The sequence below is a fragment of the Melanerpes formicivorus genome, unplaced genomic scaffold (assembly GCF_026170545.1).
Source record: "Melanerpes formicivorus ecotype bairdi unplaced genomic scaffold, bMelFor1.0.p_v2 SCAF_125, whole genome shotgun sequence".
NCBI classification, from domain to species: Eukaryota; Metazoa; Chordata; class Aves; order Piciformes; family Picidae; genus Melanerpes; species Melanerpes formicivorus.
In genome coordinates, this window is record NW_027142477.1 from 714,206 (window position 1) to 732,384 (window position 18,179).

At 54.7% G+C, this 18,179-nt stretch overlaps 1 long non-coding RNA gene across 1 annotated transcript; it reads left to right on the plus strand.

The window, feature by feature from the left end:
• The first annotated feature begins 234 nt into the window (after positions 1-234).
• Positions 235-14,521, plus strand: LOC137456451 (uncharacterized). Its single transcript, XR_010991034.1, has 4 exons — positions 235-3,882; positions 3,954-4,011; positions 5,846-6,093; positions 13,511-14,521. It is a non-coding gene; the product is annotated as an uncharacterized lncRNA (long non-coding RNA).
• Positions 14,522-18,179: the final 3,658 nt, after the last annotated feature.

Here is an 18,179-nt window from a genome sequence, read left to right on the forward strand (position 1 = left end):
GTGTCCTGGGAGAGGACAAGAGGCAATGGGCACGAACTGGAACACAGGAAGTTCCACCTCAACCTGAGGAGAAACTTCCTTGGTGTGAGGCTGCTGAGCCCTGGAGCAGGCTGCCCAGAGAGGTTGTGGAGTCTCCTGCTCTGGAGCCTTTCCAGCCCCACCTGGATGTGTTCTGTGTGCCCTGCCCTGGGTGCCCTGCTCTGGCAGGGGGTTGGGCTGGGTGATCTCCAGAGGTCCCTTCCAACCATTCTGTGCTGCCATGGTTCTGTGACCATTTAGTGTTTATCAAATTTCATCTAAGTGTCTGCTCAGTAAGGATCTAACAGAGAGCAGATCTCCAAGGCTGTCACCATTGGGGTTGTGCTGTAGGCCCTCCAGCATCTCTTGAAGGGTGATGTGGGGATGTGGCAGGGCTGTGTTCAGAGGGCTCAGGGGAGGGCTGTGTCCCTGAGAGCTGGGGCAGGTTATTCCTGCAGGGGGTCCTGGCTTGGGCAGCAAGGGGCAGCAGCATTCAGCTCTTGCCAGCACTGCTGCTCTTTCAGACAACCGCTCTGCAGACTGGCATGAGGAAAAGCTGCCATGAGGGTCTTTACCTGATCTGCCAGCTCCCAAGGGACAGCTTAGAAAAGTCATCCTGGCATTCAAAACCAGGAGGCAGTGGCAGGAGCTCCCCTGCTCTGCACTGGGTTCGATCCCATCCTATTTTCAGCCCCATCCTCATCAGGGAATCCTATCCAAGGCTGGCTGCAGACCAGAGGCTGCTGCTGCTCATCAGGACAGAGCCCACATTCAGCACAACAAAATGTGGGAACAGGCTTCAGCTTCTCATGTTTTAATTCTTCTTTTTTTAATCCCTGTTTTCATTCCCAAAGCTGTTTGGATCCAAGAAGATGTTTTTGTGTTCCCCCCCCTTCCCACTTGTGCTTGGTGTGCTGGAGCACTGCCTGCTCCCCTCGGGGGCTGTCAGGGCTCTCTCTGTTTTTCCATTTCTGGAACAGTCATTCCCCACTCAGTGCTTCTTGTGCAAGCCCTCAGAATTTACAGTGTGTTTATAGCTCTCTCACCAGCTGCAGTTTCCCTCTCATCATGTTTTGTTTTAGCTTTTCTCCCAGGTACTGGCAGATGGAGGCCATGAAGATGAGCAGAGGGCTGCAGAGCCTCCCCTGTGGGGACAGGCTGAGAGACTTGGAGCTGTTCAGCCTGGAGAAGGCTCCAGAGAGACCTTGGAGCAGCCTTCCAGTAGCTGAAGGGGCTCCAGGAGAGCTGGGGAGGGACTTTCTGTAAGAGCCACTGGTGACAGAAAGAGAGGCAATGGTTTGGAACTGGAGCAGGGGAGATTTAGGTTGCACATCAAGTGGACATTCTGCACATTGAGGGTGGGGAGACACTGGCACAGGTTGCCCAGGGAGGCTGTGGATGTCCCCTCCTGGAGGTGTTCAAGGCCAGGCTGGATGAGGCCTTGAGCACCCTGGGCTGGTGGGAGACGTCCCTGCCCATGGCAGGGGGTTGGAACTGGATGATCTTCAAGGTCCTTTGCAACCCAACCCATGCTGTGAGTCTAAGGACCTGAGATGGTTGTTTCTTGAGGGTGCAGCTAAGGTGGTTTGATTTCAGGGGTGCCGCAGCTGAAAGGAGAATGGAAGTGTGAGAGTGGAAGTGCAAGAGCCTTGTAAGCCAGAGCATGGAGCCTGGGAAGGGGCTGAGCATTGTGAAGAGGAAGGGGGAGGTGTGTGAGAGAAACCAGAGCAGAAGTGGCCAGAAAGGAACACACTGAGGGGAGGGAGGATCAGCAAACTGCAAGGCAGCTGAGTGAGAGCACAGCCTGTGGCAGGGGTACCGGGGACCATGGCCAGCACCTCCTCAGCCTGCTACAGGGAAACCATTAGTGCACTTCACCACAAACTCTGTTCCTTTCCACAGCTCTGGAAGTGGAAATGTGGAAGGAAGCTGAGAAGCAAATGGAAAGCTGGGATGTGTCCCATGTACATGAGAAGGGCCTGGGCCACCTAACAGTGCAGTGATGCAGGAGCAGGGGGTGGGAAGCTCTGCTCTCTGTGGCATGAAAGCAGATTTGCTGTGGAACTCATTTCTCACCTCTCTGCCCGCCATCCAAGGGCACAGTTTGGGGGTAGGCATTTTTGGGAGGCTGGCTCCAAAAGGAAAACTGCACCTAGCCTAATAAACTGCCTTGTTAAATTAGTATCCTCCCCAAGCTCTGGTCTGGAAGCCTGGGCATGGAATGATTCTTTGCTGGAGATGAAGAATATTTGGGAATCTTCCTCTTCCTGCTGTAGTCCTTTCTGGGTCTTGTCCAGGATGTGCTTGGGAAGGTGAGCTCAGATCTATCATAAGACAGCCTGTGCCAGGAGGCAGCTGCTGGAGGAGATGGCTGAGTGTGCATGGAGGCTGCTGGCTGCTCATCAGCAGGGACCCCACACTCCCTTTTGGGTAGCACTGTGAAGGGGCACAAACAGGACAGAGAGCTCTGACCCCTGAAAGTCTTCCCTCTGCTGCTCCTCTGGTATCTGGGCTAGAATTCTGTGAACAGCCAGAGGCAGTTTTGCTTCCAGAGATCTCTCAGTCCAGATGTTGGTCCCAACTAGCTCTTCCAGGCCAATCCAGCCTCTGCTGGCAGAGGGGTTTGTAAGGGAAATGTGGGCAGGTCCTGGCCTCTCCTGTGACTGGTGGCAGCCACCATAATAATAATCATTTCCTTTAACAGCCTTCCATCAACTCTTCAGAGCTGTAGCTTTTCCTTTGCTGCAAACAGCAAACTGTGGACAGCTTGGTTGTGTTTCCAGCAGTCGTGGGGGGAGGCATGCCAGCCCTTCCCAGTGCCACTAGCAACTGGCTGAAGGCTGTGCCACCACGAGTGCTTCAGTGATGTCTCATGTGTCTTGTTCTAGGAAGCTGGGCTCTGCCCTTTCTGCTTTTCCAGGACTTTCTCACTGGGAGGACCACAGATGAGAGCTGTGTTTTTCCTCTCAGGATGTCTTCAAGTTGTTTGCCTCCCTAGCCTAGACAGCTTAGATGTTTCCAAGTGGTGAAATGATTCTCCAGGGGCAGCAATGTTTTACTGATCTTTGTGCTGCTCGTTGGCCCAAAGCAGAGCTGGTTTTAGAGATGATTGTAGTGAGCTGTAACATCTGGGAAAGGTTACAGTGAAGGCCTGGCTGCAGTTTAGTTCTTTACCTTTGGGGACAAGGCTCTTGCATTTGATCTGGGTTGGAAATCTTGAAGCCAGCTCTGGATGTGCTGGTGGAAAGAAAGATACAAGAGGGAAGGCAGGAGGGTCTCACTCTTTCCAGTGTGGGTTTTGAATGCTGCCCAGCTGGAAGGAAGGTCCCCATCCAATGCCACTGTGAAGGGTGAGAGGGCTGATCAGTGCAAGGTGAAAGGTACAGCTCCAAGGGTCCAGCTGTGTCCTGCAGGCCAACACTTTGTTCAGAAATGCCTGACAGGAAGGCTGAGCAGAGATCTGTGCTGGCTCAGGGTATCCACCACACAGCAAGAAGGTGCTTCCCAAATCCAACCCTAGCTTCTGTTGAGCAGGGGAGGGAGAGCAGTCCCTGGCACTGCTGTGGGCTCTGCTGTGGGTTCACAGGAGGGCTTGCTCCTGCCTGCGGGCTGTCACCGACAGCCAGGCCGGCCGGGGGAGGGGACATCTTCCCGGGGGAAAGGAGGCTGATCCAGCAAAGGTGTGGGGTTTGATAACATCCCTGCTCTTCCCTCGGGACTGGAAGGCATTTGTAAGGTGTGCTCTCATTTACATCCTGCCTGGACTCATCTGGCTTCATCCCTTGCCTGTGGCTGGAAAAGGAAGGAGCTGCTGCAAGCAGCAAAGACTCCACTGCGTGAAACTGTCCTGCTGCACTCCTGCTGGTATGTACCTGGAGGGGGGGGGGGCTGGGGGCTGGCCCTGCAGCCCCCTCATGACTGTGCTTGTGTTGTAGTGCCATGTGCTGTGCTGCCCTGCCTGCTGGAGAGTGTCAGAGCTGGCTCTGGAGCAAGGTCAGAAAAGCCACTTCTCATTCTCTGCCGTTGTTCCTTTCTGCTTTTCCTTTGCTTCCTTTTGTTCCTGTCAGAGGCATGGAGAGTGGTTCAAAGGAGCTGCTGGCAGCTGTGGAGGAAGGTCTGTCTCTGGGAGGGGTGTGTGAGACATTTCCTGCTGTCCCTTGCACCCAGGTGAAGGCAGTGCCACATGGCAGCAGTGCTTTATGCTGGCTGCAGTCCAGGCAGTTGCCACCCAATGGGCTGTGCTCTCCCATGTCCAACGTGCATGCAGCTGTAGGGACTGCTCTGCCTCAGGGCCATGGAGCAATGCAGCCATTGCTGGCCTCTGTCTGCATCAGCTTTGGGCTGCAGACACAGCTTGAGTACAAGGTGTGCTGGGGGATCACCTTGCATATGGATTGTGAAGACTCCAGGCAGCTCTCAAGCCACTGCTGTCCTGGTTTAGATTTATGGTGACTACTCCAGCCCTTCCCTCTTGTCTTTCTTCCAGCCATGTCTCCAGGCACCATCTTGGTGCATTCCAGGCAGTAAGAAAGGCAGAAGAGAGAGTTTGATAATTACTTTTTTCTTTTAAAAGAATAGAATAGAATAGAATAGAATAGAATAGAATAGAATAGAATAGAATAGAATAGAGTAGACCAGACCAGGTTGGAAGAGACCTTCAAGATCACCACGTCCAACCTATCATCCAACACCACCTAACCAACTAAACCATGGCACCAAGAAGAAGTTCAAGTATCTTGGATCCACCTGATGGTTGATCCAGACACAGGTCCATGAGTATCAGTGTTATTTTCACTGGGAAGAGAGCTGTGGCCTTGCTTTGGCTGTGGGTGGGAAGTGCCACAGCTGGGGTCACTACCCTCTGACATGCTGCTGCCCAGCAGGGTGAGAGCCTTGGGTAGGGATGTGCAGTTCACAATTCCTTTCTCTGGATCTTCTCCTTGCTGCCTCTGGTTATCTTCCTGTGTAGCAGTTTGGGCTGGGTGCCCTCTGCTACAGGGGGTGCTTCCTGTGTCCAGAAGTCCAGCCCAGTGGGTGGACACAGGAAACCAGGTATTTTCATCCCATAATTCCCTGCACCACGATAAGATCCAGCATGGGGTCTGGCAATTTCTCTTTCTTCCCTCACTGCCACCCAGTAACTGGGGGAGATGTCTCCTGGCCTTGGGCCTGGCTAGGCCCAAGGCTGGGGGGATAGGCAGTCTCAGATCTGGCCAGCTGAGACTAACCTAGCAATGGAGTGGGGGGTGAGGGAAGAAGGAGCCCTGGGGGGGTCTTGGGTGTACCCTCAGGTGGGGATGGGATGTTTCTGGGTTGGCATTGGGGTTTCTCTTGTCACTGTGCTTCTGGCTCTCTGCACACACTCATCGCTTTCCATCTAAGCTTTCCACCACTTTTGCAATCCCTTTGGCTGAGTCGTTATTTCTGCCCCTGGTGGGGAGGGGTCTGCCTCAACCCAGCACATCCTGTAACTCATGGTAAACATCTAGGCAGGGCAGCATAAACCTTGGAGGTGTTTGCAGCCAGGCTGGATGTGGCTGTGAGCAACCTGCTGTGGTGTGAGTTGTCTCTGCCCATGGCAGGGGGCTGGAACTGGCTGAGCCTTGAGGTCCCTTCCAGCTCTGAAAGTTGTGTGATTCTGTGATTTTCAAGGCAGAATCAGAACTCCTTTTCAACTTTAGATACCTCTGGATGCCTTTAGAGACAGCTGCCAAGGGACCATTCCTTTGCTCACAGAAGCTTGGTGGAACTGCAGCCTGGCTGTCTACCACTCTCTGCTTTAGGAGATGAAAGCTAATCAAATATTTCCTCCCTTTTCTGTAACCAGGGCAAGCTGAGGTGCACAACAATGACTGCATGCCTGGCATCGTGTCCCTGGATTGCAGGCAGCTACCACCTCCAGGAGGGCTGTCAGGATCCCTTGCATGCCCTCTGGAGCTGCAGCTCAAGTCTGAAGTTCCACCTCTGTGTTGCATGACTTCTGAAGACAGGGCCTGCAGGTGCTGAAGAGGATGCCAAGGCCACTGATGTGCACAGGAGAAGCTGTCTGGCCTGAGGTGCCCTTGCAGAAGCTGTGTGAGTGAGTCTGGGCTGTGTGCTTTGCTGTTCAGACTGTTCAAACAGGGCTTGAGAGTCCCTGCACCACCCTGCATTCATGCTGGGACTGCCCTTGGAGACATGCACTGGCAGGGGTGCCAAACACAGGGCTGCTTTATAACTTTTCCTGGCTTCCTGATCTTCCTCTCCTCCTGGAACTTTCTCTCCCAGGCTTAGCTTGCCTGCTTCACCTCCAGCACTGCCCCTGAGCAACAGCTCTGGCTGTAGCTAGGTGGGCAAGGGGAGGTGTTTGCCCCTAATGGCAGCTCAGGGGGGATGTCACAGAACCACAGAGTGCCAGGGGCTGGAAGGGACCTTGAAAGCTCCTCCAGTCCAGCCCCCTGCCAGAGCAGGGTCACCCAGGGCAGGGCACACAGGAACACAGCCAGGTGGGGTCTGAATATCTCCAGAGAGGATATCCTCCAGATAGGATAATCCACAACCCCCCTGGGCAGCCTACTCCAGGCCTCTGTCACCCTCACAGGGAAAGAATTTCTCCTCCAGTTTCCATGGCACTTCCTCTGCCTCAGCTTCCAGCACTGCCCCTTGTGCTGGCATTGGGCAGCTCCCAGCAGAGCCTGGCTCCAGCCTGTGGCTGCGTTCCAGTTGATGAAGATGTGCAGGGTGAGTCAAGCAGCCACTCCTCATGTCCTGAGGGACATGGAATCACAGAACCATACAATGCTCTGGGTTGGAAGGGACCTCCAAAGATCCCTTCCCAGTCCAACCCCCCTGATGTCAGCAGGGACATCCTCCACTGGATCAGGTTGCTCAGAGCCCTGTCCAGCCTCACCTGGAAGATCTCCAGGGATGGAGCCTCAACCACCTCCCTGGGCAGCCTGCTGCAGTGTCCTGAGGAACACATCCTGAAGGACAGGACCTGACAGGATGGCTGCCTGCAATCCAGGACCTGGCACACACACAAACCAGGTTGTGTCTCCTGTCAGGGTAGAACTTGGAAGCCTCCTGCTCTGGGGGAGGTGATGCAGATCAGCGTGGGGCAGGAGGGCAGGGCTATATTTGGGGCTGGTGGTGTGTGTGTGTGAGCCCCAGTGCTGGGTGGACTGCCCTTGCCCAGCACCATAATTACCTTTCCTTTCATAGCTGGGCTTGGGGCTGGCATCCAGAGGCTACAGAACACATCAGGAGATGTAGTGTGGCTTAGTCAGACCCCATCTATCAGCCTGTGTCCCACTTATGGCACTTTTAGGAAACAGATTCATGCTCTGGTTATAGCCCATGGAATTTGTGGCATCCTAACCCCAGGTATCCTGCTGCATGAGCCTGCAGGAGCTGTTTAGCTTCTCTTTGATGGTAAAAATGAGCTCAGCCCATGGATGGGTTTGAATACCGTGGCAAGCTTTAAAAAAGTCTGGAGCTAAAGTTAGCCTTCTGCAGCCATATTTAGGGGCTAAATGGGGGGGCTTGTTCTAGCCACAGCTCTGAGCACCCTCTGACTGCCTCCCACCCAGACCAGCTGGGGATTTGGGTGTTCAGCAGTCTGAGGCATGAAGTGATGGAAGAGTGAAAGCAGCTGCTTGTGCTGCTCCTGACGAGGAGCTCACTGCTGTGGTGAGACTGGAAACCAGCCTGGCTCTGCTGGGTGCTGCTGCCAGCCTGGCTCTGCTGGGTGGCTGTCACAGTCCCAGCCAGGGGGAGAGCTGGGGGATCAGTCATGAATGAGGCTGAAGGTGGGGTGCAGGGAGGGGATCAGCCATGAATGAGGCTGCCTGGAGGTGGGGTGCAGGGAGGGCATCAGCCATGAATGAGGCTGCCTGGAGGTGGGGTGCAGGGAGGGCATCAGCCATGAATGAGGCTGCCTGGAGGTGGGGTGCAGGGAGGGCATCAGCCATGAATGAAGCTGTCTGGAGGTGGGGTGCAGGGAGGGCATCAGCCATGAATGAGGCTGTCTGGAGGTGGGGTGCAGGGAGGGCATCAGCCATGAATGAGGCTGTCTGGAGGTGGGTGCCTGCCTCAGGCTGTATGTTCAAGCTCTCTTTGCTGGAGGCCTGGGTTCACGGAGCTCCCTCAGCGGGGCAGAGGAGAAGGCCCTGCTGTGGCATCCTGCCCAGCTACCTGTGTGTGGAATGGGTTCTCCTCCAGAGACACTCAGCTCCGCCCACGGGCTGCAGAGTCCCACAGAGGCCTGGACACCTTGCTGGGGTTCTGCTGAGTGCAGCCCCCGGGTGACTTGTGGTGCATGAGGCAAGTCCAGGGCGGTGGTGGAGCTGCTCCTAGCTGCAGAGCATGGTGAAGCCCTACCCCAGGCCTGAGGACTCTGGTGGTGAAAGACACCAAGAAATGAAAGCAGGGAGAAACAGCTGAGTCTTGCAGGGGAGAAAGGAAATGTACCCTTGGCTGTAGGCATTGCAAGGCTGTTGTGCATTGCTGCTGGGGCTTGCTGCCTCTGCAGAGCTTTGTTCCTCTGAGCAGGAAGATGAAATTTTCCCACGGGAGAAACAAGCTTTGAATAAGTCAGCTAAAATGAATTGTTCCTATGTGCACCACACATCTATAGGAGAAACAGAAGACATTTACATGCCTCCTGAGGAGGAACCATGACAAGCAAACAATTAACCAATTCCCCTGAACCTCCACGATCTAAAGAGCCAGGGAACAGCTTAATTGAGTGGAGCTGCCGAGGGCGCAGCGCTGCGCCCAGGTTCGTGCTGGGCACTGCACCATTCCCAGGGGCAGCCATCGGCTCCTGAAGAATTGACTTGCCATGCTAATTGACCCAGATGTGCTCCACTCTACCCCACAGCCTCCCCTTCATTCAGCTGCTGGTGAAGAGAAGGGAATGAGGCCAAAGGAGCCCGTTTGTCTCATGTCCTGTCTGAGGAGCCAGCTCTCCGGCAGCAGCGTTCTGTGGCTGAACAAATTGTTCAGCCTGAGCTGCAGCAGCATTTATTCCACTTGGTTTATTTCCCCAGTGCCCCAGTGTGTGCCTGGGCAGGACTGGGGAGTGTTGTGTGCTTGGCAAAAGACGTGCAGGCATCACCACCAGCAGAGAGAGAGCAGTGCAGCGGAGGGAGTGTGTCTGGCCTGCCCGAGCGGGCAGGGCTGGCAGCACCGCAGGAGGGGGCAGTGCTCCGTGGCTTGCTGCAGTGCCGGCACACCCCAGCAATCAAGAAGTGCCCTGAAATGGTGCCAGGGCAGGCTTGGGTTGGAGATGAGGACAAATGTCTTTGCTGCAAGAGTGGTCAGGGATTGGCAGAGGCTGCCCAGGGAGGTGGTGGAGTCCCCATCCCTGGAGGTGTCCCAGAAACCTGTGCCCATGGCATTTGGGGCTGTGGTTTGGTGGCCATGGTGGGGTTGGCTTGAAGGTTGGGCTGGGTGGTCCTGGAGGGCTTTTCTAATCCAACACTTCTGTAATTCCATGGTTTAACTATTTTTATCTTCAAGGAAGCAAGGAGCCAGGCTGGAATAGGCTTTGCAATGTGAAACAGCAACTGAACTCTTCCATCTTCAGCCAGGGGCACCTCACTAGCTAGCCATGGCCACCTCTCTTGTGTGCAAAGAGCCCCAGGTGCTCCAAAGGAGCTGGTGCCAGGCTGAGGTTCCCAAGGCATTGTGTGTGTGCACAACCTGGCAGCCTGTTCCTTCTCACTGCACAAGCCTTAACTCACAAATCAACTGTCCTTGTGAGGCAGGGACTGAGTCCACCTCTGTCTGCATTCCTGCAACACCTCTGGAGGCTTTCTTTGGTAGGGAGCTGCTCTCCACCTGGTTTATGATTTCAAGATTACCTCAGACATCTCCAGCAAGAGCCATGTCGAGGAGCTTCTGGATATTTATGTTTAGAATCACAGAATGGAAGGGATTGGAAGGGATCTCCAGAAGCAGAGTCCAACCCCCTGCCAGAGCAGGGTCACCCCCGGCAGGGCACACAGAACACATCCAGGTGGGGCTGGAAAGGCTCCAGAGCAGGAGACTCCACAACCTCTCTGGGCAGCCTGCTCCAGGGCTCAGCAGCCTCACACCAAGGAAGTTTCTCCTCAGGTTGAGGTGGAACCTCCTGGGTTCCAGTTTGTGTCCATTGCCTCTTGTCCTGTCCCAGGACACCACTGCCCAGAGCCTGGCCCCTTCCTGCCCCCCACCCCTCAGGTATTTGTAACCATTGATCAGATCCCTCTCAGCCTTCTCTTCTCCAGGCTCAACAGCCCCAGGGCTCTCAGCCTCTCCTCCTCAGATGGATGTTGCAGTCCCTAGTCCTCCTCCTAGTCCTATATAGAGGCTGTACACCACTGACACCAGTGGACTTTATCTGAGTCTGTACAGTTGTCAGGGGAGCAGAATTTGGCCCCTGCTGCTTGTGTAGGCTGGATTCTGCAGCAAGCAGCCAGGCTCTGGAGCTGTGCTGTGCAGTGAAGGTGTTGAAGGAGCTCAGTGCTTTGTTGAGCTGCCTGCCATATAAGGGCAGCTGTGGGGGCTCTGCTGCTGTTTTTCTCCCCAGGAAGGCTCTCCTCCAAAGTGCTGAATCATATTGCAGTCACAGAGCTGGGGAGCTTTCAGACTTTGAGTCATAGCTGAGCTCTCTGGATGTCCAGCTGTGAAGCCATGCATGGGTTCAGCAGTCTGGCAGCCAGCAAGCGGAGTGTTGGCAGTGTCCTGTTCCCAGCCCAGATGTTGGATGGTTCAGCCACAGCGTGCAGCAGGACAGAGCAGAGCAGCAACGTGACTGGGAGCTGCTGGTTGCCCTTCCTGACTTCAATACCAAGGATATGCTGGAGAGAGCCCAAGGGAGGGCTTTGAGGATGCTGAAGGGCCTGGAGCACTGCCTGGTGAGGAGAGGCTGAGAGCCCTGGGGGTGATTAAGTCTGGAAGGGAGAAGGCTGAGTGGGATCTGATCGATGTCGATCAATAGCTGAGGGGTGGAGGTCAAGAGGGAGGGGACAGGGACAGCCTCTGCTCAGTTGCACCCTGGGATAGGAAAAGGGAGAGTAAGCTGCAGCACAGGAGGTTCCACCTCAACATGAAGAGGAACTTCTGCACTGTGAGGGTCCCAGAGCCCTGGAGCAGGCTGCCCAGAGAGGTTGTGGAGTCTCCTTCTCTGGAGCCTTCCCAGCCCTGTCTGGATGTGTTCCTGTGTGACCTGGATTCTCTGGTCCTGCTCTGGCAGGGGGTTGGACTGGAAGATCTCCAGAGGTCCCTTCCAACCCCTAACCTCCTGTGAGCTGTGATCTGTACTGCTCTCAGTGATTGAGCCTGGATGTTATAACCAGGCTGCTTTTGATCTGAACCCCATGCTAGAAGAAAGCCTCCACTCACCTGCCAGCCACACACACCCCAAGAGACCTTGGCTGGAGGCTTTGCTCTTGCATTCTTCCTCCCCAGGTCCCCTGGGTCCCAGTGTGAGCTGGCTGCCCTTAAAAAAGCCACACAGTTGCAGTGCTGCAGAGGGTGTCCAGGAGGGGTACCTGAGGGTGTGATCTTTGCATTTCCTCCCATCAATCCTGCATCTCTAGCTACCTGGCTGCAAAGTTATTGTCACTCTCTTTCTTCCCTTTCTCCTCCCTGGAGGCAGTGAGCTCCTTATCTGCTGTGGGGGAGGATGCTTCCAGTCTCATCTGTGACCTTGAAGGCCAAACTAATTTTTACTGTGCAATCTTGGCCTGTTTAGGTCTAATGCCAGGGTCTATGGGAAGGCAGTTTCAGGCTTGAATCCAGGCTAGCAAAGCAGGGGAGGAAAGAGCCCTGGGGAGTGTGGTAAACCCAGGTGGGGGAGAAAAGGAGCGAGTGGGGATCATGGCTTGGTCTGGTTGGGGCAAGTTTTGGGGGGTTTCATGGCTCCTGTGTTCTGTATTGCCCTGTCCATTTCTGAATACAGGTTCTGCATTTCTCTCCAGTTCAGCCAGAGCCTCTGTCCTCTCTTTAAACCAAGGCACCCTGCAAGAAGCTGTCCTGGTCAGGCCCACTTCTGAAGCCAGGTGGAGATGTATTCAGGGTTACCAAAGAGCATCATGCCCATGTGGAACCAGAAATGGGGAAGTCCTGGCATCTCAGTTCCTGCAGTGCTCTGCATGTAGGAGGTCTTTGGTTTTCCTGGTGAGCACTAAATCAGTGACTCAAGGCAGCTCTAAGGTCCCCCCAGAGTCTTCTCTCCAGGCTGAAGAGCCCCAGCTCCCCCAGCCTATACCCACAGCAGAAGCACTCCAGCACCTGGACCATCCCCATGGCCTCTGAACCTGTTCCAACAGCTCTGTGTCCTTCCCAGGAGGGGACAGCAGAACTGGATGCAGCACTCCAGCACAGCAGAATCCCCTCTCCTGCCCTGCTGCCCACACTCCTCTGGCTGCAGCACAGCACACAGCTGCCTGCTGGGCTGCAGGAGTCCTAGAGGAAAGCTGCAGAGGGACTTTGCTAAGAGCATCTAGCAACAGGCCAAGGGGGATGGTTTGAAGCTGAGGCAGAGCAGGGTTAGACTGTAGGAGGGTGTGACTGGAGCTGTAGGAGGGTGGTGAGACAGGGAGGCTGTGGCTGCCTCCTCCCTTGAGCTGTTTAAGGCCAAACTGGAAGGGGTCTTGGGCAACCAAGTCTGGTTGAGACATGTCCCTGCCCATGGCAGGGGGGTTGGAGTAGATAATCTCTGAGGTCCCTTCCAACCTAAACCATTCTCTGACTCTCTGACACTATGGCCCAGGCCTGCCTGCTTTCTTATGTCTGCAGCAAGCACACAAATGAAGCCTGGGTTTGAGTCCCCTCTGCCTGCAGTGCTAAAGAGCACACTGATGTCTCTGACAGTTTTCTTTCCTGGCCAACCAGTGGGTTTGTGGGAAGCAGTGGTGCTGCAGCTGAGGAGGACTGGTGCTGGAGCAGGAGATAGCACACAGGTGAGCAGCAGGAAACTTGTGTGTGCCAGGCTCCCTGCCCAGCGGATGCACAGGAGGCTCAAAGGGGAATATGGTCCCACAGGAAGAAGGGATTTATGGACAGGGAGAAGGGGTGGTGAGGCTGAAGGGCTTCTGGGGGTCTGTGGCACAGAAAAGAGACCAGTTCTGTTGTCTTGGAATGGGAGACTCTTAAAGAGAGCCTGCAGGAGATCTGGGGAGGGACTTGTCACAAGGGCTGGGAGTGCCAGTGGCTCTGAGCTGGGAGAGGAGTGGAGATGAGGAAGAAATTCTTTGCAGTGAGGGTGGTGAGACTCTGGCACAGGCTGCCCAAGGAGGCTGTGGCTGCCTCCTCCCTGGAGGTAGCCAGGCCAGGCTGGATGAGGCCTTGAGCAGCCTGTGCTGGTGGGAGGTGTCCCAGCCCATGGCAGGGGGCTGGAGCTGGATGAGCTTTGAGGTCCCTTCCAACCCAACCCATTCCATGAATCTGTGAAATGATTTTTGGAAAGAGGCAGAAAAATGTAAAGGAACTGAAGCAGCTTTCTGTTTGTCTTCTGTTTCAGCAGCTGGGGTGAAGCTGAGCTCCTGAGGGGAGAACATGAGCTGAGCAAAGCAGCACAGGCCCTCAAAAGAGAGCAAAGTGGTTGGAAGAAGAAAAAGACTCAGGCAAAAGATATCACCAGAGAGGTGACTGTGACTGGGCAAAGCACCTGGGAATCTGACAGCACAGGAAATGAGAGCTGAAAGGAGGACCCAGGGAAGCTCCTACAAATGAAGGCTCTGCCTCACAGACTCAAGAAGTTTCTTCCCTCTTCAGATGGGACCAAGCCAGCTCAGATAAGGTCTAAGTTCAGGGCAGGAAACTCCATTCTCAGTGCCTCTGATGTCAAACCCACCCAAGCAGCTTTCATGATGTGTATTATTATTCCTGCTCTCCTCATAGCCCAGCAAAGAATGAATGAAACCCCTGAAGCTCAGCTCAGCAGCTACCTCCTGCATTGCTGTGCTCCTGCTTTTGGCACAAGTGTGTCAGGTCTGACACTGGTTGGTGTTTTACACAGACTCACAGAGTGTATTGGGCTGCAAGGGGCCCTTCAAAATCATCTTGTCCACCTCCCCTGCATTCAGCAGCTGCAACTAGACAGGCTTGGACAGGAGCACACTGCATTGGGTTAGGAACTGGCTGGAGGCTGAGCCCAGAGAGTGGTGGTGAATGGTGCCACAGCCAGCTGGCAGCCAGGCACCAGTGGTGTGCCCCAGGGAGCAGTGCTGGGCCCCAGCCTGTTCAATATCTTTATTGATGATCTGGATGAGGGCACTGAGCCCATCATCAGTAAATTTGCAGCTGACAGCAAGCTGGGGGCAGGAGTTGATCTGTTAGAGGGTTGGAGAGCTCTGCAGAGGGACCTCACAGGCTGGGCAGATGGGCAGAGACCAAGGGCAGGAGATTGAACACATCCAAGTGCCAGGGGCTGCACATTGGCCACAGCAACCCCAGGCAGTGCTACAGGCTGGGGTCAGAGTGTCTGGAGAGCAGCCAGGCAGAGAGGGACCTGGGGGTGCTGGTTGATGGTAGGCTGAACATGAGCCTGCAGTGTGCCCAGGCAACCAAGAGGGCCAATGGCATCCTGGCCTGCATCAGGAAGAGTGTGGCCAGCAGGAGCAGGGAGGTCATTCTGCCCCAGTACACTGCATTGGTTAGGCCACACCTTGAGTCCTGTGTCCAGTTCTGGGCTCCTCAGTTTAGGAAGGAGGTTGACTTGCTGGAAGGTGTCCAGAGAAGGGCAACGAAGTTGGTGAGGGGCTTGGAACACAGCCCTGTGAGGAGAGGCTGAGGGAGCTGGGGTTGCTTAGCCTGGAGAAGAGGCTCAGGGGAGACCTTCTTGCTCTCTCCAACTACCTAAAGGGAGGTTATAGACAGGCAGAGGTTGGTCTTATCTCCCAGGCAGCCATCACCAGAACAAGAGGACACAGTCTCAGGCTGTGCCAGGGGAGGTTTAGGCTGGAAGTTAGAAAGAAATTCTACACAGAGAGAGTGATTGCCCACTGGAATGTGCTGCCTGGGGAGGTGGTGGAGTCACCATCCTTGGAGGTGTTCAGGAGGAGACTTGATGGGGTGCTTGGTGCCATGGGTTAGTTGATTAGGTGGTGTTGGATGATAGGTTGGACTTGATGATCTTGAAGGTCTCTTCCAAGCTGCTCTGGTCTATTCTATTCTATTCTATTCTATTCTATTCTATTCTATTCTATTCTATTCTAATTCTAGAGCAGGCTGCCCAGGGAAACCTGAGCCTGACCTTGAATGTCTCTAGGGATGGGGCCCCAGCCACCTCCTCAAAAACGGCCCCATGGCATCCTGTTCCAGTGTCTCACCAGCTTCATGTGCAGAACTCCCTCCTGATGTCCAACCTAACTCTGCCCTGCTCCAGTCTCAAACCATTGCCTCTGGTCCTATCCCCACAGCCCCTTCTGAACAGTCCCTCCCTGCCTGCAGCTCCCCTGCAGATATTGAAATGCAGCTCTGAGGTTCTCTTCTCCAGGCTCAACACCCCCAGCTCCCTCAGCCTGTCCCCATAGCAGAGGTTCTCCAGTCCCCTGATCATCTTCATGTCCTCCTTTGCACCGTCTCCATCAGGTCCAGGTGTCTCTTGTGCTGGGTTCCCATATCTGGACACAGCCCTGCAGGTGAGGTCTCCCCAGAGCAGAGCAGAGGGGCAGGATCCTCTCTCTCCAGCTCTGGCCACACTGCTCTGGATGCTGCCCAGGCTGCCCTTGGCCTTCTGGCTCCTGTCCAGCTTCTCTCCCCCAGCACTCCCAAGTCCTTCCCTGCAGGGCTGCTCTCAGGCTCATCACCCCCAGCCTGGGCTGATGTAAGGGTTGCCCTGACCCAGGTGCAGGACCTTGCACTTTGCCTTATTGCCTCATGAGATTTTTGACAGCTTGCATTGAGTTTAGTGCTGTAAAATGCAAATATTTTGCTTTGGCACAGCCAGATCAATGCTCCCAGGAAGAAGCACAGCAAAATGTGTGTGGTAAACCTCTGCAAATGGAACATGTTCCACAGGCTTTGGGGAAAGAGTTGGAAAGCAGCTAGAGGCAGCTTTTCAAAGCAGGGAGTTTTGTTTCTTGGAACCAGAACAAGTGCCATGGAGCAGCTGCTCATGTGGCCTACAGGATTTGTCCCTGAAACATGCAGGAGGCAATGCAGCAAGAGGCTGCCCCTGCTGCACAGCAAATGCCTTTAAAATGCTTAAAGGCTTAGGGTGAGTGCCAAGGACTCTGGATGCTAGCTGATAGATCCTGAGCCATGAAGTGTCTCAGATCCTGCTGATCCTATTCTGTATTTCATTTCTAATCTTCTCACACTGCAGATGTTGGACAGCTTCCCTCCAGCTCCTGTGTGTGCCTACAGGCTGATCATGGAATAGTTTGGGTTGGAAGGGGCCTCCAAAGCTCAGCCAGTCCAACCCCCTGCACTCATCAGGGACATCCTCCACTGGATCAGGCTGCCCAGAGCCCTGTCCAGCCTCACCTGGAATGTCTCCAGGGATGGGGCCTCAGCCACCTCCCTGGGCAACCTGCTGCAGTGTCCCAGCACACTTATGGCAAAGAACTTGTTCCTGAAGGCCATTGCCTGTTGTCACCTGAGGAGGGGAAGTGCTGACTGTCATTACACCCTGTGGCATTTTATACTGGGCAGGAGATTCAATGGCATTGTAGCAAGAGGGCATTAAACCCCAGGAAGTGAAACATGGAGGTGCAAATCTGCAGGAGCTGCCTGCTTGCTGTGCAGGGGAACTTGAAGCCTTCACACATCCTGAGTGGAATCTACAGTGAGACTCTGGCACAGGCTGCCCAGGGAGGCTGTGGCTGCCTCCTGCCTGGAGGTGTTTGCAGCCAGGCTGGATGAGGCCTTGAGCAGCCTGGGCTGGTGGGAGGTGTCCCTGCCCATGGCAGTGGGGTGGAGCTGGATGACCTTGAAGGTCCTTTCCAGTCCATCTATGAATCTGTCAGTCCCCAGGAGTGCCCTCACTTGCCTTCAGCACCAGGGGCAGCACAGAATTTAGCAAGAAACCTAACCCTTGAAGTAACAACTGAAGAGCATCAGCCAGAGACCACTGCTGCAAACAGCTCTTGAGAGGAAAGCAAATCCTTGAATAATTTCTTATCTACCCTACAAATTCCAGACACCTCCCAGGACAAGTGGCAGCACACCAGGGATAGAGCTTATACAGCAGCCCTGCAAAGGCACTGCTCTCCTCCTCTGCCCTGAGTTAACAGCTGCATTGTCAAATCCTTACCCAAGGCAGGAAACATGCACTGAGTGCTGGAAATGCTTTGCTGCAGAGTGGAACTGAAAGGCTACAGGATTTGTCATCCTGGCAAGGAGGAGAACTGCCTGCCAGGGGATGATTAAAACTCTTTAGTAAGTGAAGAAGGAAACATTTCTTAGGAGATATGTTGGATGTCACACACCTGGAGGTGTCTCTCACAATCACAGGATGCTAGGGGCTGGAAGGAACCTCCAGAGATCTCCCAGTCCAGCCCCCTGCCAGAGCAGGGTCACCTAGGGCAGGGCACACAGGAACACAGCCAGGCAGCTCTTGACTATCTCCAGAGAGGAGATTCCACAACCCCCCTGGGCAGCCTGCTCCAGGCTCTGTCACCCTCACAGGGAAAGAATTCTCCTCCTGTTTCCATGGCACTTCCTCTGCCTCAGCTTCCACCACTGCCCCTTGTGCTGGCATTGGGCATCCCCCAGCAGAGCCTGGCTCCAGCCTCTGGGCACTCACCCTGCACATCTTGATCAACAGCAATGAGGTCACCCTCAGGCTCCTCCTCTGCAAGCTCCAGAGCCCTCAGCTCCCTCAGGCTCTCCTCATGAGGAAGATTTTCCACTCTATCATCTTTGTGGCTCTGTGCTGGACTCTCTCAAGCAGTTCCCTGAGGTCCTTCCTGACCTGAGGGGCCCAGAACTGGACACAAGCTTCCAGAGGTGACCTCAGCAGGGCAGAGTAGAGAGGGAGAAGAACCTCTCTGACCTATTCACCACAGTGCTTCTAATCCACCCCAGGATGCCCTTGGCCTTCTTGGCCACCAGAGCACCTTGCTGGCTCAGGGGCATCCTTCCAGGTTCTTGTCCCCTTCACAGCTCTCCAACAGCTCAGTCCCCAACCCATCCTACTCCATGGGGTTGATCTTTCCCAGGTACAAGACTCTACCTTTGCCCTTGTT